Source organism: Sebastes fasciatus, chromosome 7, assembly GCF_043250625.1.
Source record: "Sebastes fasciatus isolate fSebFas1 chromosome 7, fSebFas1.pri, whole genome shotgun sequence".
Taxonomy (NCBI): domain Eukaryota; kingdom Metazoa; phylum Chordata; class Actinopteri; order Perciformes; family Sebastidae; genus Sebastes; species Sebastes fasciatus.
Genome location: NC_133801.1, coordinates 24,218,064 through 24,242,722, shown reverse-complemented (window position 1 = coordinate 24,242,722; position 24,659 = coordinate 24,218,064). Strand labels below are relative to the sequence as shown.

At 39.7% G+C, this 24,659-nt stretch overlaps 1 protein-coding gene across 1 annotated transcript in view; it reads left to right on the top strand.

Moving 5' to 3' along the window:
* lrfn1 (leucine rich repeat and fibronectin type III domain containing 1) overlaps nt 1-24,659 on the top strand; it is a 132,056-nt gene that overhangs the window by 66,931 nt on the left and 40,466 nt on the right. Inside the window, exon 2 of the mRNA XM_074642389.1 lies at nt 1,903-1,954. The gene's annotated coding sequence lies outside the window, so the exon portion shown is untranslated. The remainder of the gene's footprint in view (nt 1-1,902; nt 1,955-24,659) is intronic.

Here is a 24,659-nt window from a genome sequence, read left to right as displayed (position 1 = left end):
TTTTTTTTTAGTTTCATGTGATACCAATATCTTCACTCTAGCTTTAAATCTGAGCTCGCTACAACCTAAAAATGTTAATGCGTTAAATAAAATAGTGGCGTTAAATAGAATTTGCGTTAATGCCTGCTTATTAATGTAACAGGTTGCTTTATATACATACAGGTAGTTGGATTTGGCAGTATATACAGTAAATACACAAGCAAAAGTGTAAGGAATTGATCAAGCTGTGTGTTTATCTGCTCGAACACAAGCTGCAATCGATAGCATGTCCGACTAATGTCCAGCTCTTTATTGGAATTGGAGAAGTTTACATTCCTGCAACAACAGCCAAATTTACCCAACATAGCTTAACTTGTTAACCCTGTATGTAGCTTCAGACCGATTATTTAGTTTTATCATGAATGAAGCCCTCAAGTGCATACTCAAGACCCCTTTTACAAGATTCTCATTTTCAAAAACAAGTCAGTTGAAAATGTTATTAGGTCAGCCAGAGAAGGCGTTTTCAACCAACTCGTGGAGATAATAGCTTAGTTAGCTAGCTAGCTACTGCTGATAAAATCTCGACATTTAAAGGGCAACATTAAGTGTTGCTGCTAGAAATAAGAGGCCTGCTTTCATCTACCTCTGTTCGAAATCAAAGACCCATTGTTGAAAAGAATGCTAACAATTTTGAGTGGTAAATCCCCACACCCATTATCACTGTAAGATAAATTACATGTGATGGGTGAAATTTCTATTCATTTCCCCGAATGTAGGACGACTCATCACATATTTTAATTAGTTTTACAAGAAAATTAAAGGAGGAATTTCAGTATACAATATAAATGATCAAATCAGTTATTTATTTTTTTTACCTTTGTTTGGCCTAAGCCTAGAGATAGCACCTAAATTAGCGTAGGGACACATGACAAGAACATGGAAAGTGTATTATTGTATATTTCCCTGCCATGATGTGCATCTGTGATTGCAAATTAGACTAAGCGTCATCCCAATTCAAGTCATCCACTTGTAAAAACCCGTTGAACACCTTGGCCTTTTAGTTTGAAGCCTGTAAATGTTAATATTTATCGACGGTGCCAGACATTGGTTCACAAATTTGACATAGAGTTGCAGAATCAATGCTGCTGTCACTAATGAAATGAGAAGGTGGGGCTAATTAAACGTAATGTAGTGGCTTGTGTGTGCACCACCCATATAAGCGTCAACTCTATGATCAATGTGGAGCTTTTTTATAAAATTGGAATGTATTTTTAAATTTGACCACATTGACATAATATTTGAAAGTATTCTCTCCTAGTCACGTACTGTATGATAGTTCTCAATTACATTAATTGGCTTTATTTAACATGGTATGGTAAATGCATAGGGCTTTTTATTGGTGACAATCTAATGATACACTATATAATGACACAACATTATACAAGGACCCATTACTTACTGTGCAGCACAAAGGAAGAGTGCAAAACCTGATGGCACATGTTCTATTCATTGAAATCATTCATCGCGTTTAATAGTTGTGAAACATGTGAAAGGAAAAACTAACCACACTGTAATGGAGGTTGCTCCCGTGTACAATTCAAGGTTAATTATTATACAGGCTAAAGACAAACATTAGTTATGCGTATAAAGCAGGAAATCATCTTTTAAGAAGGAGGCAGGTGAAATGATATTTCTGCTTCAATTTCTGCTCTTTTAAATTCCCTCTGGCAGAGAGGCTCTGGGCCGAAAATGATTGTTCCACCGAAATATCAAATCATTTGTATTGAGTCTGGGATGAAATCAAATATTGAACTATAAATTGAACCTTTTTATGATTCTGACACTATTACAACTGGTGCCGTATGGCCCCCAATGTTATTTGTGCTTGCGCATTAAGGTGTGACCGTTTATTTCTCTCTGCAGGCTGCTTTGAAGTGAACCCTGTGAGGAGCATCCAAAACGACACAGTATTCTGGTGAGTTCCCAAATTGAAATTAAAACCTTCTTCACATTTGCATAATATACCGCCACATATAAACCATCCAGACTGTGAACATGAGCAGAAAGTGATTGGGCAAAGGGGATGGAAGGGAGAGGCTTTGAGTGGGCAAATTCACTAAGGATGGATTTCGGTCGCTGATAGTAGGGCTGGGACGATACACCTATCTCCCGATTCGATACTATCATGATACTTGGGTGCTGATTCGATATGTATTGTGATTTTTACGTATTGCGATTCTGCAAGTATCGTGATTCAATATTACAATTTATTTACAGTTCCCTTTGTTAGCACCTTATTTTGAAATCGGGACATAGTCATACACGTATATTTCTGCTACCTTGGCCAAGTCCACCGCTAAGATTTCCCCGTCAGCTCCGTTCTCCTTATACCTCCATGGTCAGCTCCATCGGGGCCGTTTGAATGCATTTCACATAAATGTCAGTATATGGGTGCGCTACAGTTGTAGCGTCGGCCGATTTGACCACGGAGATGCGAGTGACGGCTGGCTTGACTGCACGTTACCGCAATACGATAACGTTTCCGTCCATGACAGAGTTAACATGCAGCTTTAGCCATGATGTCTAGCTCTGCTTTTCCTGGCAATGTGTGAAACCCAACGTGTTTCCATACTTTACTGGATGTGTACTGTTTACCACGTTGGTGTTAAAATGTGAGGGTGCAGGTTGAATCCCCACGGACCCTCCGGCGTTTTCTGCTTTGCTGTTTCGGCTCACTGCAGTTTGTTTTGAATTTTGACGGATACGGGACGGATATGACGTCACGTTACTCAGACTACAACAATAAAAGGGGTAACTTCCTTCTACATCTCTATTGACTTTTTTTGCAATGAGGCTTATTTGCATAGTGGCCAATTTTGTGCCAAATAAAACCCAATTTAAAAGTTCTATTGATAACATTGATAACATTCCCTCCCTCGTTCCATTGCATTTACTTCACAACAGGTCGTTGCCAGGCACTTACCATCAATCTCAGCCATTTATCTGTTTTTCCCACACTACCTGACGACCCAGAGATACCACGTGATACCAACGTCGTTATACTATTGGCTTACAGGCCTTGTTAGAAGTGGGAACTAAACGTCTTCCACAGAGATAAACAAAACATTAATTTTGAACCCGCCAACATTTTTAAAATGATTAATTCGCAATCATAATTTTTTTCAGGAAAAGGCACCTTTCTAAAGGCTCTGTGGATGTATTATTTTAAAAAAATTATTCGTCCACATACAAATTTTCAATCAATAAGACCTTTAAATACTTGCAAATAGCACAGGATCACCTCAACGCTATTTGCTTGGCAGCACAGTTAGGGGTGCATTTCACCCTTTGCGGGTTCTTTGAGAATTGAGGTTTCTTTTAGTCTTATTTGTGCAGGTTTAGCAGGCCGCAAAAGCTGCGCATTTCTTTTGTGATTTCGCCCTTCAGTTTTTATCCAAAAGGGTCAGTATGTTTGACTCACCATGAATGCATAGTCACACTATATTAGACACAAATGTAAACCCTACAGTTTTACCCATTTTCTTCCCTTTTCCTCCCACACATTCAGCATATCCTTCTTTTCCTCCCCTCTCTATCACATGCAGATTTAACCACATGTTCCCATGCAGAGAGAGAAAGAGAGAGAGAGAGCTTCTGCAGAGTGACACTGTTAGCTATCCTCTCACATAGGCAGGGTTGGGCTGGCGCCACGGCTGTTTGCCTCATAGCCTGCGCAATGGGAGTCGGCTCCATTATCAGAGCTACTGCTTCGCCACCCTGCAGCAAACCCAGCATCCTCTGCTCCTGCAGATTTAATTTCTTATCTCAATAGGGAAAACAGCCCCTCTGATGAACGGCAGAAAAACACCCTGGGCTGCTGTGAACACGGATTGAGAATACATACAATAGATGGCTTGATGAACTTATGAACAGGGCACAGCATTGGTATTCCTCACAGGAATTTGTGGTCGGTCATAGATATTCACGGGAATTTGCTTTATACTGTAAATAATTATTCAGGGAAGGGAAGCTCTCTGCCCCGTTAATCCAGTGGAGAAGCAATTATTTATGGCGCCGCCATCAAGGACATATCAAGCATGGAATGTCTATAATGTGCTGCTGCTGTTGTGTGCTTCACATTCTGGGTCGCTGTGTTCACAGGCAGACAAAGGGCGTCTCTTCAGCTGCTGTAGTCTCACATGACATCAACCCAGCGTGAACCGATGCCACATGTGCGCTGCTTTTGTTAAAAAGTTTGGAGATAGCACATTATCACCGCTCAGCGAAGAGCATAGCTGGATATTCTTAATGACATGTTTTCATAAATGCCTTTGTGCAAAAACAAAAAGAAGACATCCAAGCTGCATACTGTGGCGTTATTGCTTTTTCCCTTATTGTTTTTCCCCAACCTGCAAAACTTCTTTCTTGCACCATTCGATAACAATTCCAAAGCGAAAGATTTGACTTGTTGTGGCTCTTCCAGCTTTTTTACTAACCGCTTCATCAATGTCATGTAAAGCCACTACAGTGTTAATTGTGTGTCGACGTTCCCAGGCTCTAAAACAAAAGTTATTATGTGAGCACAAAGAAGCTATGTAACTTGATATACCCTGGCTACATTAGTTTTCTCGTGTTTTACAGTAATCACCAGGTGGGGCTGCACTTACTGTGATAGTAGTATCCTATCTGTGGTCTAACGCGTCAGGAGTAATTTATTACAGTCATTAAAGTTTTGAGATCTTCTCCATCTTTACAGTTCCTTTAAGATGTTCCTTTAAACATCCTAAAGCACTCTAAGCTCAAACATAGAGTGCAATTGTAATAAATGCACTCTGCTGTGTAGTAAAAATACATCTTTAACATGTATGTGTGCTTGTGCAGGAGTAATAAACAAGAACAACAGTCACAAGACTACACAGACACCATATCAAAGCATGTTTGAGAGACATCACCACACGCCAGGCATGGCTGCTAAACGCTGCAGCTATCGATTCTGATCGTTTTCAGATGGCTGGGGTTTACATAATGTGGCACCGTGAGAGGACATTGATTTTTCTTGCTTTGAACTGGCAGTCCTGCAGGATGCTTCTCTGCACAAGGGGAGTGTCTGGCTTCAGCGTTGCTCGGGGGAAGCAGAAACCGGCTATATCAGCTATAGCAATTTGGCAATTGTGTAGAAATAGAAAGTTAATAATCCATAGCATGAGCAATAACAAAGCTATTTTTTCACCTAGAAATACTGTACATGAAAGAGGATGAACACCTTTTTATTTTTTAATGAAAGAGCAGATGAGTGAGGACAGGGTGGGATGAATGTTGTTAGGATTCTTTGAAACAGATTAAATTAGTTATTTCGATTTTTTTGATTAAGCTTTTAGCACATTTGGCCACTCAGAGGATTTTAGTGTGTGATGTTAAATTAAACACAAGTTGATGTGGTCATAAGATTATTCATTATCCTCATATTTTTTGAGAAGGTGAATGTGGTTTCCTTTGGTTGAGAGCTGAGTGCAGGAAATGAGTTTGACATCACATTACATGTGAGGTCCAGGTGACAATACTCTCATTAGTTTCCCCCTCTAAAAAGCTGTTTCATGTAGAAAGGGCTGCACAGAACTGAGCACAACACAGGGCTAATACAGATTCATAACTCTCTATAGTCCGGTTCATGCATTTGTTATCATCTTCGTGTGTCCTTGTTAGCGTCTGCTTTATGGAGTCGTTTTTAATGAGAAAACCCATTTGCAAATGTTATGACGCTTTGCTAGCACAAAGATGCACCACAGGTCATTGAATGCTGTATGTGAGAGTTCACAAATGACTAAGCGATAATGCAAATAGACCTATGGAGGATAGTGAGAGAAACAGTGTGAGGAAATCTGAAGGACAAACTGTAGAGGGAAGAAAAAAAGTGAGTCTTCAAAGAGGCGCTGATAATCGTCTTGACAAGCATTTTGATTAGATTTCTTCCTGCTCAAGCTACAAAGATGTGAAACGAACACATTTCTTATTTCTACAGAATCAAAGTTGTCAATTCAGTAGTAGAAACAAATTAGGTTTATCAGGCTTAAACTAATCGCAGACACCGTCCTCATCTGCTTGCTGACAGCCGCAGTATGAACACGGTAAACAAAAAGTTCAAATGCATTTGATGGAAACTTAAGATTGCAGAAAAAATATCAAGTAAATAAATAAATATCATGTATTTAATTAGTGCTGATACTATGGGATGCTGTTAAAATGCTTATTTAACAGTTCTTCATTCCTTAAGTTTGGCAAAGGCTTCATAAAGCATTACCTCAGGTTATAAAACTACCCAGTGTGTTTTCTATATAGAATTAAATCAATACCATACTGTTTAATAATAATTAAGCAGCCCTAAGCAAGGTATTTTATAAATGATTGATTATAAGCAAAAAATGCAGAGGATAAGTTTTTGTATTTAAGTGTGAAATAGAGTATCACTTTATTACTCTTTATTAAACTGTGTAAGATTTCAGTCCCTGCGGACTTTTGCATTTTCCAAAGTAAATTATGTTTTTTTTCTCATGTTATCATACAGCAGGAAAAGGCAAAACCAATTGACATGAGTCTAATATCTTGTGAAATTGGATTAACCATTTTCCACCGTGAGAACACGTTCGGCACGCCGAAAATATCAGCAAGCCAAAGTATAGATTTTCGACTCATTTTGAAATTAGACTCTCTTCATGCAAATGGCTGTTTTGATGCCTTCTGTTGGCATCTGCTGCTTTTCTCAGGGCGCTATAATTAAACAGGAGGAGGCCGCAACCCTTCTTTATTCTGTGTCAGTTTGAGAAATTGCTGTTGCAAAACGCACTGTGTCAAAGCAATACAAGTAGAACAACAGCTAGATTTCCCACACAATGGAATCTTTTATTAGAGTGTGGAAAAAAAAAATTTTGGAAAATTTGCTCAACGGTATCGCACCACATTTTGTATTTATCACATCTGAAAATCAGAACATAAGAGGACACCAGTGGTGGATGAACCTAAAAGCCACACTTGACTAAAGGTACAGATATCTAACCAGAAAGTGCCTTAGAAGATGTATTCTTCTTAACATGTACACCCCCTTAAAAATAGAGGCTACATTACACTTGAAGAAAAACAAGGTCTTCACAACTTATTTATTGAAAGAACAAGATCCAGTGTTTCCTTCCCTCGTAGTCACAAGTAGCCTGTAGCATGATCTGACATGCAACCTGCCTGGACTTGAAAGGGAATGATTTAACTAGGACCACGGATTCGCCAAACCTGCTTGCTAGTAATAGTAACAAGTAACTAAGATGCTTAGGGGAAATGTATCGGAGTAAAAGCACACATTTTATTTAGGGAATGTAGTGGAGTAAAAGTGAAAGTTGACAGAAATATAAAAACTCAAGTAAAGTACAGATAAGTCCAAAAAATAGTTAAGGTCTATAATGAAGTGTTATTACTTTGTTACATTGCACCACTGGGGGACACATTACTTGTTACTCTACGGCTGAAAAACGTATTGATCTGCTTTGATGCCTTGTGCTGGTAATGGCTTCAGTCGTAACACCCCCAGTTATAGATTAACACATTAGAAAATGGGTGTTAATAGTCAATGTTTAGTTCAATTTAAAAGAGTTAAAGCACCTTGAGCTTCTTTATATTGTTTCCCGACAGCAGCGCTCCATCCCATCATAAATAACTTTTTCGAATTACTGGAAAAATACTATATTTTTTATTTACTCTCCACATGTCACCTCCCAGGTTTACACCCACAGCACATCCCCCTGATCTGACAACATCCTCAGGATAACTCTCATAAATCATCATTAAAGAGCACAGACCCGCGCACTTTGTCACAGTTTGCAGTCCAGTGAAACGGCACAAAAGGGGCAGAAAATAGATCCCTTTGATGAACAACAGATTATGATGGAGAGGTGAGCAAACTTTCCTCTCATTCGCTGCCCACATGTGCAGCGCAGCAAGACTCGCCATCTCACACAGAGGCAAATTGCTGTCTGATCCCAAAGACAAGCTGCAAATGGGATGTAATCCTCTTGGATCTTTGTTAAAAGCTACAGTGAAACGCAAAGCTCTCCTCTCAATTTGAAGTGAGTGCAAAAAGTGGAAACTGTTTCCATAAAAGATCAAATAAATATGCTAATTTAGCATTGCTTCATTCTATTTACAGATATATATTGTTTGTAGTAGCATTATATACTGTATTTATAAGCTATCCACATACATTTGCATTCCCAAAGACAAGCTTTCTTTAAGAGCCTTGTATTATCAGAGGATCAGCAGCTTCTCTCAGCCTGACTCCTATTATCGTAATGTGACATGAAAATCCCCACCGAGTTTTGTGACTTGAGAGCTCACCCCGACTGTTTTCTCAATTTTAGTTGGTCCACCTCTGACAGATGTGTCTCTTAAATTAGAAACCGTACTGTTAGCTCTCAAGTGAGATAACATGCAGTGGTATATTGTAATAAACCTGAGCATGTTATAGAAAAAGATATTGTTAGAATGGAATATTCAGGGCTTCTTGACAGCTGCGAGAGTCTGGAAATGTCTGTCAAAAGAATGAACATCGACGCTCACAGACAGTGTACATTTCTTAACGCAAAGCTCCTGTCTGTATCTGTTTATTTTGCAAAAATATCTGTTTTAATGTAACTATATTTGATTACTTATTGGCATTTACACTGACTACGTTTACATGCACCAAATATTCCGTTTTTTTTCTTCTTTATTGCAAAAAAGAAAGTATTCCTACTAAGCTGTTTACATGGCTAATGAACATGAATATTCCACTAATATCCCCTTTTACATGCAGCCGTGCATACTCCGATTAACGTTAAACGTCTGCATATACGTCATGCTGACCTACAAACAACTCATTTAGTTAAAGAAGTCAGCTGGCTACCTAGTTGTCTTTTTCCCTGTTCTTACCATCATCATCTTCTGGTCCATTTGAGGAGCTCACGGCATCCTCATAACCGGGGCCAGTGAATCCCACGTCAACGCCATTCTCGGCCTTTCTTTGAAAGGGGTTGATGCGCTAATGTGTCGTTTATCACATCAAAATATGGAAAAGTGGAACTACGGGAGCCGCTTGTGCCATTTTGCTTCTTTGCGTCAAAATAAGTTTTCCACCGGTGATGGACTTGTTCCACCATGTGAACACAGTCTCCCTTCAACCACCTTCCTGAAAAGGTCGGCGTTGTGATATTAGCACTTTGAAAAACCTGTTGATATACAAGACTTTCATATGTTTAAAAGTAGGTATGTTTCTCATTCTTTTCTTTTGGGCATCCATCTCTGCAAACTGTCGGCTCGTTGGTTTGTGAATTCAAATCTGAATAATATATATTTGGTTACATTTCCATTAGTCAATACTTATTAATCCTACTAATGCTTTTTGTATCCACTTCAAACAGTATATTATTACATTGCTTGTTTTATAGACATAGTCATAGTGAGGAATTAGTAGTGTTGCTTAAATTCTGTCTGGCCTTGGTTGTTTCTGTTGCCATGCTCAGAGTAGTGCAGCCACCTGCTGAGTAAGTGTTTCTGTAACGTTGGCTAGGGATGTGGTCGCTTAAATGCCAACTAATTAGTAAATCAATTATGGCGAGGTTCATTATTTGTACTGACCTTTACAATTTTTCAGCTGTTGTGGAAAAGTATTGTATTTGTACTAGTGGGCAACCTCCAGGTCTGAAAAGTGAAGCCAATGTGGAAGTGCTTTAAACTTAAATTTTTTCTCACAGCCAGCAGGGGGCGACACCTCCAGTTGAGAAAATGACCCTACTTCCCACTGGATTTATTACCTCAGTAAACATTATAAACATGAGTTTATGGTCTCAATCGCTAGTTTCAAGTCTTCTTCAATACAGCATGAGGTTTATTTAGTAAATTATGGTCCCATTTAGAGTCAAATAGACCATAAAGCAGGGTATGCTTTAGGGCGTGGCTACCTTGTGATTGACAGGTCGCTACCACGGCGTTGTCCAGTCTGGGTGTAGTCCACGTTTTCGTCTTAGAACTTTAACCCTTTCACAGCGTTTGGTTGTATTTAGCTCCACCCTCTCGTGTCACTTCTGGTTGCAAAAAACCAAGATGGCGAACTCGAGGCTTCAAAACGGCAGTCCCCAAACCAATGGGTGACTACATCCACTTCTTATATACAGTCTCTGATTTGTCACATACTTTTACACTAAAGTTAGTATGCTAACATATCATCGTGGCATGGGAGGGGTCATATTTGGCAGTGAATTCTGGGTATTGTTGGAGAAAGTCAGAGTTGTAACAAAGAAAAAGTGCGTTTTCGTAGTCTATTTTGTATGCATTTGTCTATTTATCAAAACGCACGTAACATCTAAGATTTACTCTTGCTTCACTCATTTATTTATCAGGGACAACTCTCTTTGATTAACATCAATACGATGTAAATGTGTCAGATTGGCAAAGAAGCAAAGAGGCCAATTAATTCATCATATGCAGTCCCTGGGCAGGTTGATGTTATACAGTATATTAAAGAATGAAAACATGAGATACAAAAAGCAGACAAAACAACATCAAAGCACATATGCAGTAGGAGGGGACAGCTAAAACAGACCAGGGACATACAACAATCAGACCATTACACCAACAGACTAAATTACACATCACCAAGTATTACCACACTGTAGTCTTTTATGACTCACAAAAAGGAACTTGTTGTTGTTTGTATCAGTGCTGTTAATAATAGCTATTCTATCTCTGTTTCTTTCAGTCTTCCTCTTTACTGTTCAACAAGACCATGTAATTTGAGCTTGCAGCCATTCACATGGGAGGTTGAGATCAAAAGCGCAGAGAAATATAATATGTTGCCATACACAGAGGAAGGTGTGGCTGCAGAAAAAATGGCAGCTTACTGACTGTATGAAGCAATTTAATTTTTGTTTTCCTTCACTTATATGCTTTAAATTGTATTTTTTTTTTGTTGAAGCCACTGCAGAGGAGATAATAAAGGTGTTGGTGGAGTTTCGGTGAGAAAAGACTCACAGTATGACGTCTCACGAAAATGCAGTGTTTAGCGGTTCACGCTTCGAGTTCCTCTGAAGAATTGTGTCAGTGAGACCTGGCATCTCTGGAGACAGACGTAGTGGGACGTCCCAGGATGCTGCAGGAGGATGAGAGTCGCCAGATTTAAAGAGCAAGCTGAAATGCAGATTTCCTGCTCTCAGATCCACCGACAAAAATATATTTTATTATTTTGTAAACGACTCGGGAAGCTCGCGCAGCTGCATTAATTACCACTGCATGTCAGCGGTTTTGATAGATCAAATAAAACACATTTTAAAAACGGAAGAAAATGTGGAGTACAAACATGACAGGGCGAGACAAAGCCTAACAGGAATTCATAACAGACATCATGTTCCCTTTGTTTGAAATAAACCTCCCCTGATTGCGCAGCACAACAAGGAGAGCTATAAATTATTCAGGTGCTCCCCGATGGCCGCCCATTTACAGCCGCTCACTTGCGTCTGACTGGACGCATTCTCCCCCATATTCCTCTGTGATCGGCCTGTTTTAAAATGGCAGCAAAATACATGTGACCTCTGAGTATAGGTCTCTGCCTTCACTCTGATGCTTAATTTATTCATTACACTCCGCCTGTATTGCAAAGCCCGTAATCGTAAATATTGCAGAATATCAAAATGAATGTGAAGGGAGGAAGGAGCGCGGAGGATTATTACAGCTCCATGTAAATAACAAGGTGAAATATGGCTCCTTCCTCATCACGGTGCAAACACAACAAAGAAAGAGGCGAGAGAGGAATAACAGAATGCAGTGGTCATAGATAATAACGCCATTTGCTGTATTGTAGCCCATGAAGGACATCTCCAGACAGCACAGCGTGTCATTTTTCTACACCGCTGTTTCTTCATTCATGCTGATGTGGGGCTTGCTGTAGTCACTGCCGGGAAGAGGGAAGATGGTTGAATGCCCTCTCTGTGAAGCATGTCTTAGGGTTTTAATGCTCACATCTCCACGACTAGCTGTCTATACTGTTTGAGGGCTCAGTCAATTTTGCAGATGTATGGTCATGACATTGGAAAATGGCATATGACAATAAATTCTTGCAGGATGTCAGGTTGTCTCTGCAGACTGTGACACTCCCTGCAGATTTTAAGACGGTAAATTTGGGGTTTACTCAAGCTCTAATCCTTGAGAGTCAAGCCTCGCTTTTGATACTATTTATGGTGGGGATTTTTTCCACAATTAGCCATTCATTGTATTTACATTCAGTAATTACCTATTATTAGTGGCAGAGTCTGTGCTGGAAATTGTCTTCCCATGCACGAATGATTCACAATGCATGCGTGAAATCCAGCCAGACTGTCCTTCTTCCCAGGAAGAACGACAGCATCAGTCGTCTCAGCAAGTGACCCAAAACAACATCTGTTTACGTTCAAGTGACAAAGCCCACTAGCAGCTACAATAATTATGACGTGGGTCAAAGGAGGAAGTACATGAAGATGTCATAGAGCAACAAAGTCTGTGTAGAAGTCGGGGGTGGGTGCATAGGGTCGGGAGACAGCTGTTCATTTCCAGTTTCCTTAACCTTAATCATATGTTTATTGTTGTAACCATGACGAAGAAAGTCCCCTAACCTTAAGACAGTAATTTTAACCCAAACCACAATGTTTCCATAACTTTAAAGGTGCTAAATGCAAGATTGGAAGCATTTCTATTGCCTCAGCACGGCTCTCAACATGGAGTCTGCCGAGCCGGCGGCTCGTAGCTAACGTTGCTAACAGTGAAAACAACAGCAACACTTCTGACAGAGATAATAGAGTTTACCTGAGGGGGAACCGGAGGGTGGGTGCTACGCTTCAGCAACTGCGCGGTCGGTCGGGACATCGTTATCAGCTGTAACCGCCGTATGAGAACAGTGCAGAGCGGTGGCCTCGAGCTAGCCTGTGGGGCACGCTCACATGCACGAGCATGCAATAAAATGCACGTGCAGCCAGCACAAGCTTGGATTACAACTTACAAAGAGGGCGAGTGACTTCATTCTCTGCTCAGGTAGACATTACTTCTCTATATCTTTACATAGCAAATAGTTGCTGCTATATTAATGCTCTGGATGTTGTATAGTGCATCTTTAAACCATCTTTAAACCAGACTGTGTTCTGCTGTTGTTGTGCAGCAGGAAATCAAACCGCAGATGCTTAAAGCTGCAGTAGGCGAAATTGGAGCAAATATGATTTTAAAAAAGTAATTTTTATAAACTGGTCACTATATCGTGACAGTAGTACATGAAACAGGTAACCTGAAAAAAACATGTGCCTCTGTGTCCTCCGGTGCTCCTAACGGCATCTGCAAGATTTCACAGACCGGAGGAAAACAAGCAGTAAGAGCTGACCTGAGGTCTGCTATCCATCTGCTGTCTATGAGAGCCGGCTGTCAATCACTCGCGAACTCCGACCAAACGGTCAAACTAGGCTGCGCTGATCAAATATGAACCAATATTTTGTTACATAAATGCCTATTTCTCTCCTCAAATGTTTTCAGAATCATCTTGTAGTGTACTGTTTAGCTGTAAAAGGAGAAAGTTTGTGACATGACCGGAGCACAGCCAATAGGAACGCTCTGTCAATGAAATGACCGGTGATTGGTCAAAGCCTCCCGTTACGGGCTAGATTTTCTAAAGCCTGAAAACAGAGCCATGAGGAGGTGCAGAAGTCTAGTTATCTCTCAGAACACTTGAATTACAATATGCTGAAAGGTTATTATGGAATTGATGCCAAAAATATACTGACTATTACCACTTTAAGGCACGATGAAAAAAGTCCAATTATTGACTGACTACTGACTACGTACTGACTTCTTTATTAAAACAATTAGTTTGTTTGGCTGCACTGTTCACCAGTTGCTCTTCTGTTGTACTTCTGGCAAAATAGCCGCTCAACGAGCTGTTACCATGGTAACATTGGGTGTCACAACACATACCAGGAGTGAAATCGTAGGGATTACATCTTTAACATGAAAAACTTCTACAGCTTTTAAGCTTACAAAGCTTAAAGACGTTGCATAGCGCATGATGTGACAGCAATGAATCTCTTTGAAATGCAGTGTAAACATCTTTTTAAATAAAAGTTTGAATTCCCCCATTTGTTATCAGAATTGCAACATTATAGTAAACAAAGACTAAATCTCCCTACTACTATAAACCTTATGTGTCGCAGTACAAGTCATTAGACAGTCGCATATTTTGCAGTTGACAGTTATAGACGCTTAGTGCGTATATATCGTTCAAAGCCAGACTGCAAGCCGGGGAATAGTTTTTTAATGTCGGTTGTTGATTTAATTGTTCTCTGAGCGCTTGCAGTCATCAGGGGGCTTACAGACACAAATTGAGGTCAAGTCCACTCACTTTTAAGAGAGACACTGCCCAAATAAATAGATCAATAACTCATCTAATCACTTTCCCACATTGAGTCTGTCTAACTGTGAAATTCTTTCTCCTGAATCCAAAATGAAAAATAGCCACATCTTTTCTTTCGTCTTTTTTGTTAGAAACCCCTCTCCGTGTGGAGAAGATTTGAGCAGGATAATCAGTACAGTCTATGTACTAATCAGCGCTGTCTTTCCTAACAAAATATTTGTCTACAAAACTTGTCACCATGTTATGATTGGAGTTTCTTTGTCACTCATTGATCATTAGTCGCGCACCGCTGCCCATATTCAGATGTGCATGCCATCGTGAAGCAGGCTGCTTACGGAGCAGAACCAGGTTTCAGCATCAGGGTGGCACTCTGATTAAATTCCCAGGCTGCGCTTGTTCCCCTGTGTCCTCTCCTTTTGGCAAATAAATTGGAGCGAGCTGACCTTTCATCAGATATGCGCAGCAAACTTGAGTGTTTAAGCTTCAAGAAGCAGACATGTTAACTTCAATTAATCAAGTGAATACCATTACAGCAGGTGACACGTACGAGACGGTTCACTGCGCCATCCACATATTTTACTCATCATCACTCCGAGGCATTACTTTCTGACTTTTTCCCAGCGGACGGGTTTGATCGCTGGGCTCCGTCTCACAGTCACTCAGTGTCTGTAGCACTCACGTCTGCTTCTCTGCTAGCCTGGCTTTAGTAGCTTCAAGAGGGGTAGGGGTTTTTAAAGTGTTTGAAAGTGTTTGAAAGCAATGACTGACCATTCCCAGACAGCATTTATTTACAAGAGACCACAAATTCATATAAGCCAGATCCAGAGTGCTGCATATACGCTTTCAAACAATACTACAAAAAAAGAAAGAAACCAGCCTCAAATAGTTTTTGAAATCAGATTTTCCAACTTTCATGGTCTGGTGGATCACTGACAAAAACATTCACTGTATAATACAAGAACAATTTGTAGTCCAATAGTTCATCTTGCCTTCTTTTCCAGGCTTTTCAGACAAAGTTAGCAAACTCAAAATTGAACAACCATTCCAATTTTTGATCATCTGTACACCAGAATATGTAAAAAAAAAAAAAAAACGTAAATCCAATTTTATTGTCACACATAGCACAGCACACAGTGAAATTTAGCTACTGCATTTAACCCATCCTTGTATATTAGGAGCAGTGGGCAACTCGGCAGTGTCCAGGAGGCGAACTGGCACCTCTCCAGCTACCAGTCCACACTCCATACTTGGTCCATGCGGGGACTTTAATCACCGACCATCTGATTCCCAAGCCAAGTCCCATCGGACTGAGCTACTGCCGCCCAAATATTCCGGGGTTTGATCAAGCCTTGTCATGAAACACAAAAGAAAGTGGGACTCACTTCAGTCCCCCCCAAATCTCACAGCTCACACAATGTCTTTCCCTCCTGAACAATTTTGAATCTGCCAACTTCAATGGCCGGAGGAAAAACACCAGTTCTTAACTGTGCAACTGAAGATTTTTGCTTCTAAATAAGCAGGATGTAACCTATGATTCAGGGCCAGACTTCTGTTAAATGTCATTAACTTTGCTTTTAACGTTTTTCTTTAAACTTTAAAAAGCTTCAATTTAATTGAGGCTTTATAACAGCAAGGTGATACATAATGAAGTAATGCACTTGTGCGGAAACTTGTATTCTATTAATTGAGTAGTCGACCGTCAACAATTTTGATAATGAATAAATAATTAAAGTCATTTATCAAGAAAAAAATCCTTTCGTTTCAGTTTTTCAAAAGAAGAATTTGCTGCTTTTCTCTGTTTTATATCCTTGTCACTTCAATATCTTTGGGTTTTAGACTGTCAGACAAAAAAAGACATTTTAAGACGTCAGCTTGGGCTCTGGGAAATTGTGATGTGTATTTGTCACTATATCTTGACATTTTAGAGACTAAACAAATAATCAATTAGTGGTACAAATAATGTCAATGACATTGACACGTGGACACAAGGAGCAGGGGTTCTAACTGCCAACTCTGTGATTAATAGACGCCCTGCTCTACCTCCTTTTACAGTTTAATTGAAAAATAATTAAGGGGATCAATGCAAGTCAATAAAGTAGTCAGAGAGTCAATAACTGTTATTAGGCAAACTATAAAAAAGGCAGGAATTATTTAAAGTAAGGTCAAATAAGAAGGTCAAGATGAAGTAGAAGCTAATTATAGGCCTATACAGTATGCCTGTCTGAAAATCTTATTTTGAGGTATTAAAAAATAAATAAATTACAACCCCAGGCGCAGTTCGCGTTGGTTCAGGGGACTCAGTGAACCCCCTAATGGCCGTAGCCAAAAATGCATGCAGGGAATTGAATATTATCTATACTTTTTATAATAACACAACTAATAATTTATTGTAATGATGAATAATATCAACCTTGTTGTGTATTCTTATTGACAGAATAAGAAACCAAAAAGATAACTTTTTGTGATCTTTTTATTTACTTAAAATAACTTATTTCTTTTAATACACTGAATCTGTTTAATACACTGAATCTGTTAAATATTCACTTCTGTTACGTCAGGTAAACAAACCACGTACCTATCAGCTGTGCGCTTGAGATCAGACTGGAGACGTAACCACTTAAGATGGGTGACACTTGCTATCGTCCTACATTTATAGCCTACTTTTTAAACAGAAAACATGTTTTATATGTTTTATATTGTGATATTTACTGGAAATGACATACAATATAGCCAACCGCAAGAAAAACACTTTCAGGTCCGTGGCAATCTCCCTCCAACCAGCTGCCACATTATTTAGGTTTTTGTTGTGAGGATGTATTGTATCAATAACTCCTCATTTTAACTTCACCAATCAACATTCAAACGTTCCTCGTCCATTGCCGCTCTGAAAGTGAGCTACAGGAATAAATAGGCTAGGAACAGGGTGTCCGTCAAAAGTTTAGCACCAAACGGCGCTGTGCAGCGAGTCAGGCCAGTCAGGACATTCCAGTAGAAAACAATGCAATCAATGTGAATTTGTCGCTGACCCTCGCTCGCGTTGCATTCAGTTAGGATAAGGTGAAATATGTACACTCAGCTAGACCTCTCTGTGTTTTATCAACAAGCCTGCAAGGTTAATTTCTAGTTTATTGTCGGGTTTTGCGGTTTGTGAGACTTCAGTTTCTATGGTAATTCTCGCAATATTCTATATTAGTCAGGATATAAAAATACACCTGCTGGTGCCTGATTATTATTTTTCATGTAAATGAAGCCTCTGTTGTTCACATTACATTCCCTCTAGATTCTTTTTTTGGTGAACCCCCAACCTTAAAGTTCAAACTGCGCCTATGATTACAACCTAAACCCTTCACTAAGTTTCATAGTCAAAGAGCCTTTAAAGGAATACTTCACCTAAGGACCATTTGTATATAAATAACTCACCCCATGTTAGCTCGAATTCTTGAAGAAAACTTTATTTTTCTCACATGCCTCCAAGGTGAACAGAGAGTCAAAAAACAGAGAAAAGTAAATGGGGGCTGTGTTTAAATAACGTAAAGTTGTCTTCAAGAATTCAAGGTAACACGGGGGGAGTAATTGATATACAAATGGTCCTTTTGTGGGTGAAGTCTTCCTTTAAGAGAAAAGGGGAAAAAAACAAAGGATGTTCTACCACAAAATCACCAAATTAGGGGTTAAATGATCCTGGCTGGCCTGACATCAGATATCCAACTGGTGTTAAGAGTCATGGTGATGAAACTGAGATGAAATAAAATCATGGATTTCTCAACTTTCTCAAGGTTAAAAGACTACATTTTTCAGTTCTTTCACTGGAGGGAGCAAGCTGTTACAGTTCTTAAATCTTTATCTTAGAAAAAGACCTGAGTGGAAAAAAAAACATAGATTGTGATGCACAGAGCTAACAGGAATTTCCAGAAAGGCTGCGATTAATAGAGTTGAGTGTGGAATTCAGCTATCCTAGATTCATTATCATTGACATGCAGGAAGTTTGGAGATATCACTTTCTATCTTTGAACCAATCATTAAGGTGAATCTGCTGGTGTAATTTGACAGAGGATTCAGACCTAATAATTTCATCACAGACTGGATATGAACATCTTTTTTATTGCTAACATTTTTAAACACGTTATCAATGATTTTAAAGGGTGGAACTTTAGTGGGTGTTCGCTGGGGAGATAGATATCCTGTTTGCAAATTCTGTGACCGCGTTGGATCATCCAATATTATTACCATGCAGAGATAAGTGAGCCTGAGAGTGCAGATTTAAATACAGTGCGGCCTTAAAAATAGAAGACATAGTCAAGGGTTGGAGGCAATTCACTTTCAGTCATTTGAAAGAGTTTAACAGATTAATCCTACTGTTCCAACGGTTATTGAACATTCGGTGACAGAACGTTTCTCCTAAATGATTAAATCACAGTAAGAACTTTATTGCAAACATTTTTGAATATTGATTAAAACCTCTTGTGCTCATGGAGTTATTTGATCGAGGAAAGCGCTAGGATCCATCCATGGGAAACACCGCACATGAAATACAGTCGAGATGATGCACTACCTCCAGCAGCTGGAAAATGATCTATCAGCAAGTTATGACTGAACCGTTTGAAGGGCAGTAACTGTGACATAAACCCTTTTTCGAGCCTTTCAAGCAGGATGACCTGGTCTGCGGTGTCAACTGCCTCACTGAGATCAAAAAGGGTTCAAACAGAGCAGTCGCAAGCACAAACAGCAACAAGGGGAGCTCAAGGAAAACTGTCGATGTGCCGTGGAACGTCTTGAAACCCAATTTAAACTTCTCGGCGCATCATTATTCATAGAAGGTAGCAGTTTGGGGAAACTGCTTTTTCTGAAACCTTCGAGAAATATACAGTTTGTATGAAATATATAAATGATATAAATGTTGTATTGTAATCAACGGCACACTGCGCCTCTTGACGTTTTGAAGAACATTAAGTCCAGGTTATTAAATACCGACTAACTGCAGCACACCAAGATGGAGAAGCGCTCCGAAAGTGACATACATTTAAGAAAGACACATTTTCTCATTGCACTCTAAAATCTCTAAAGGCCTGACGGAGAGCGATTGACATTTTCAAACTCTAAGCTCTGGATATTATTCATGGAAATGCTGAGCATATTTGAAGAGGTCTATTTTAACATTTTATAGAGTCCCAGAATCTCACCAGAGGTGACTTGTTCCACCCCACACGACTCTCTATCCATTATAGATGGCGGGCTCAGGCAAGCCAGCAGTATACATATGTTTACAACTGTCAAATGCACCAAGAGGAGTCCTGAAAAAACAGCTATCCATCTGAGCTGGATGGATCCCTAAGACCTTGTTGTAACATTATCTCCCAAGTATATCAATAATACATACAGAGATAAATGTGCCCAAGTGTGTGGAATCAAAAACATGGCAGCCAATGTAGCTTCAGGAATATGCAGCAAGAAATTCACTTCTAAATAGGTACACTTCCTGTAAATGATAGTATTTTTAAAGTATTGAGCTTTATTTATCAATTAACAGAGCGTTCATTCACAGTAACTATTTACTCCAATCAGTTGTGTGAACATCCTTGGATTTGAAAATGATGAAAACCCACATCCTGAATTCAGTGGATTTACAACGAGGTATGAGGGCAGAGATGATAAGGTTGTCTTTTATTTGCAAGTGAAGGACAGCAAATGCTCAGTTTCTAATCTGCTCAAAAGGTTGAATGAAAGACGCCTCAGTCGAAAATGTCATTTTTCTCAGGAAAAAAATACTGTTGATGCGTGGGGTGAAACAGAATTTAAGATTACGGGGAAAGTACATGAAAGTTGTCCTCCGGTTAAACTCTGTTTTGGTGTGAAAGCTCCCTTTGATTGTGTAGTTCAGGACCAAGCAGGGCAGTGAGGTGTTATGGGTATTTCACTTTTAAGTGCGTAGCGTCAAATGCGATTAATAGTTGATGTCTTGAGGCTGGCAGCTTTCAGTATTTGTTTTAAGGGGCTGGGGAGGTTTTTTTCCACGAGATGTTCAGTGAGACTTTGTGGAAACCTCCAAGAAGTTCTTCATCTTTAGCTCTGTGGTATTTATTGAACAACCCAATTTCGGGTTTATATACCTACATTTCACTGTCAGTGAGAAAAAAAAACAGTTAGCACTATATAAACATAATCCCTAGGAGACAGGGATTGAGACAAAAGGAGAAATATTTATATCTGTCTGGCACAAAAAGGCACAAAGGGGAGCATATATTACATTAAATTAAAGGGAAGAGAAAACATTAACATTAGCTGTAAATAGTGTCTCAGTTTAATCCACATTATCACTGTGCTCTGTACCATTTAACAAGACTAAAGCCGTGGGCACACTGCCCGCTTCAGGCTCACCTGACGGCAGCGTCGCGTCGTGGCTGCGTGATGCACACCTAGGGTGTTCACACTAGACGCGAGTTAGCTGCCTGTCGGGAGCGTGTCTGCTACCTGTCAGCTGTGTTTCTGGTGCTGCTGACAGCCCTTTCTTTCTACATAGAGTTTGCCTTTTAATGGCCATTTAACTTCATGATAAATATAATTTATATTTATTTTAGACAGAGAAAGGTTCAGAAACGTGTGGTAATTAGTAAATAATAGTAATAATCCACAATTAAAACTCCGTACTGTATTCATTTATGATGCTTTCCAAGTCACTGCTTGTTCCACATCACTGTCCGGCACATATTTCAGAATAAAAGATTCGTGTTAACAAATGAAGGAATTCTGTGCAAAGAAAACCCGCTTTAGGGCTTTTATTTCGAAATGAAAGCAGGAAGTGTTGATTTAAACCCCAAACTTTATAAATTTTTTTAGCTCCCAAAGTGACTGCATGTTTCCACAGCACTGCCTGCTCATATTTCAGAATAAAAGCCTCGTGTTAACAAATGAAGGGATTCTGACTATAGAAAAAACGCCTGAGGGCTTTTATTTTGAAATGAAAGCAGGAAGTGCTGATTTAAAAACAAGTTTACTTAACTTTACTTTTTTTTCATCTCCGTAACATATTCTACAGATAAACCTCGAAACTTTAGTAAAGTCTTGCTGGTATGAAGTTAATATACAGTCACTAGATCACTTTCACTGTCTGTGACATATTCTAAAGATGTCTAGACATGGAAACTTTGGTAATCTTGCTGGTATGATGTTACAGTCAATAGATCACCTTCACTGTCCGTGACATATTCTACAGATGTCCAGACATGTAAACTGAAGTAAAGTCTTGCTTGTATGATGTTAAAGGGACTATTTGTAACTTTGTACGCGCATAAATGTAGCGGGTAGTCACACATGCGCGCTCGCATATGCGCGTTCGCGTGTAGCCGCTGTACCCTCCTCCTCTGCCTGCTCGCCTTCACTCAGACAGCTCAGCTCGCTCCACCTCTAGACGTGAACGCGCGCTCACTCCACACTGCAGAAGAGTTAGTTTAGCTCTGAGAATATCTAGTGAATGTACAAGGGACGTTTGTGCAGAAATAACTGCTGCAGCTCCTCCAGACCAACAGAGGTTTCCCGTGTCTTGTGAAGTGACCGAACTGTGCAGAGAGTTACGTTGTCTTCTCGTTACCGACCGGGTGCCGGTGTCTCCTCTGCTCTCTCCGGCATTTCTGAAAGTTACAAATAGTCCCTTTAATATACAGTCACTAGATCACTTTCACTGTCTGTGACATATTCTACAGATGTCTAGACATGTAAACTGTATTATGTAGCTGATATGATGTCCATATACTGTCAATAGATCACCTTCACTGTCTGTTGCTGCTGGGACACGCAGCTGAGACGCGAGAGGCTCGCGTGTAAAATAGGCGACCCTTCTATAAAATACACCAAAATATGCCTCTCGCGTCTCAGCTGCGAGCCTGAAGCGGGCAGTGTGCCCACGGCTTAAGAGTCTACAGCCATGCTAGCTGCTCTATAAGGCTGTACTTACACGCACAGTTGTGCTTTGAGCTAAAGCCAACATGCTCACAATCACAATGCTAACATACTGATGTTGAGCAGGTATAATGTTTACCGTGTTCACCATCTTAGTTGAGCATTGTATTATAGCACGCTTAACTCGAAGCACAGCTGGTATTCAGACCTTATGTTGGCGCTATAGGAAAAGTCAGAGGGTCACAAAAGTTAGCATTTTTATTAGGGCTGTTAAAGTTAACGCGCTAACGCAAATTCGTTTTAATGCCACTAATGTCTTTAATGCATTAACACAACTTGGGATTTTTAGGTTGTAGCGGACTCAGTTTTAAAGCTAGAGAGAAGATACTGGTATCATATGAAACTAGAAAACCTAAGTTATATGTCATACTAGCTTGTCACGAAGGAGGTTAAATAACGCTCCAAACTTGAGCAAAATTTTGGCATGGAAAAACTGGCATGGTCATTTTCAAAGGGGTCCCTTGACCTCTGACCTCAAGATACATGTATGTGAATGAAAATAGGTTCTATGGGTACCCACGAGTCTCCCCTTTACAGACATGCCCACTTTATGATAATCACATGCAGTTTTGGGGCAAGTCATAGTCAAGTCAGCGCACTGACACACTGACAGCTGTTGTTGCCTGTTGGGCTGCAGTTTGCCATGTTATGATTTGAGCATATTTTTTATGCTAAATGCAGTACCTGTGAGGGTTTCTGGACAATATTTGTCATTGTAAGCACATACATCTGCATAAAGCAAACATATTTGCCCACTCCCATGTTGATAAGAGTATTAAATACTTGACAAATCTCCCTTTAAGGTACATTTTGAAAAGATAAAAAAAAGTGAAATTAATTTGTGATTAATTTGCGATTAATCACGTTTAACTATGGACAATCATATGATTTATCGCAATTAATTATTTTAATTGACTGACAGCCTTAATTATTACATAATTATTACTGGTATTTTTTAATTCAATCTGAAGGGAACATGATTGACTTTACCAAATTCATGGCAATCCATCAAATAGTTATTGAGATATTTCAGTCTGGACCAAAGGGGTGGACAGACATGAAGCTATGGCTCAAGATTTGAGAATTGGTTGTGAGCAAATACTCAGATATAATAGTATAAAGATAAGTCAGTGCCTAGCTTTCCGTTTTGCTGTAGTAAGGCCATGTCAGGACACAGGTAACAAACAAGACAGAAATGATAAATGTAGTCAATATGATATGAAACAATGTGCCACTGTTAAAGCTTCTCTATACCAGTGGTTTTCACACTTTTTGGGGGGGGACCCGACTCACAGTAGGCATTATCTATAAATTCTGACAAGAGGGAATTTGTGCGTAAATGAAAGTCCCTGACCATTTTTACTGCCATTTCTGCATCACCTTATATTATCTTGAATAGATGAACCAGCTATTTGAAATAGATATATGTTTGACATATCACAACTTCATTTTATGCATTTTATTGAGAACATATACACATGTTAAATACTTTATAAATGAGACCAAATAAATGCATTTAGGCAGAGTTAACAGGCTATTTTTCTTTTTTATCTCATCAGTAAAACAAACAGAATGTGCGCTAGTCTTTCATATTAGATTCAATGTTATAAGTAGGCTACAATTATCAGAACAATACGAGCATTCAGGCTCCATCCTGTGGCTTAAAGGTGTACTGCAGATATAAACAATAAAGAAAAGACTATGTAAGAAATTCTGCAAATCTATTTGGCGACCCTAATAATATCTCCTGTGATACACCTGTGAGTCCCGACCCAGTCTTTGGGAATGACTGCTCTATACGATACCAGAGCATTAATATACCATCAGACAACCATTTGCTGTGTAAAGATATAGAGGAGTAATGTCTACCTGAGCAGAGAATGAAGTCGCTCTTCCTCTGTATGTTGTAATCCAAGCTTCTCCGCATGTGTTATTATTGCATGTTAGTGCATGTGAGTGTGCCCCACTGGCTGGCTCACGGCCGTTGCTCTGCACTGCTCTCATACGGCGGTTACAGCTGATAGCGCCGTCCCAAACGGCGGTGCTGTCGCGGAAGGGTAGCACCGACTTTCCAGCTCCCCCTCAGGAAAACACTCTAAACTCTGTCAGCAGTGTTGCCTTTGTTTTCACTGTTAGCACTGTTAGCACCGTTAGCTACGAGCTGCCGGCGTAGCTGTCGCCATGTTGAGAGACGCGTGGAGGCAATAGAAATGCTCCCAATCTCGCATTTAGCACCTTTAAACTCATGTGAACCGAAAAAAACAAGTGAAAAGAAATGTTTTTCTGAAGC